Consider the following 584-nt stretch of genomic DNA (forward strand, 5'->3'; position numbering starts at 1 on the left):
GGTTTGTGGTGGGGTTTGTGGTTTATTTTTATTGTTTATGTTTTTATTTATTGTTTATGTTTATTGTTTATATTTATATTTGATATTTATGTTTTTGTGTATTATTATTTACATTTGTGTTTTTATTTATTATTTATAATCTATATTTTTATCTTTTTGTTTACTATATAATTTATTTATATTGCTGTCTCCTTTTTCTAATTATATTTTTGTCTCCTTTTCAGTGCTCGTCTTTAGTCCTTTCTGTTGATATTTGTTTATTTATTTTTATTTTTTTATTTTCATTTATTTTACTTTTGTTTATCTTTATTTATCTTTATTTATTTTTTTGTGTTTTTGATTATTATTTATTTATTTATTATTTCTGTTGTAGCCCCACTTGTTAGTGTCTCCTTTTTACCTTTGCTGTCTCTATTTCTGTCTCTGTCTCTCTTTCTGTTTCTCCTTTATATTTGTTTGTTTATATTTATGTTCGTGTTTATGTTTATGTATATATTATATATATATATATATATATATATATATATATACATATGCATATATATATATATATATATATATATATATATATATATATATATATA

At 18.3% G+C, this 584-nt stretch overlaps 1 protein-coding gene across 1 annotated transcript in view; it reads left to right on the forward strand.

The window, feature by feature from the left end:
• EMH_0073630 (uncharacterized protein) overlaps positions 1 to 584 on the forward strand; it is a gene marked incomplete at both ends in the record, with an annotated part of 1,735 nt that overhangs the window by 801 nt on the left and 350 nt on the right. The gene's annotated exons all lie outside the window — the stretch shown is intronic.

The sequence above is a fragment of the Eimeria mitis genome, genomic scaffold (genome assembly GCF_000499745.2).
Source record: "Eimeria mitis Houghton genomic scaffold, Emh_scaff4234, whole genome shotgun sequence".
Lineage (NCBI taxonomy): Eukaryota > Apicomplexa > Conoidasida > Eucoccidiorida > Eimeriidae > Eimeria > Eimeria mitis.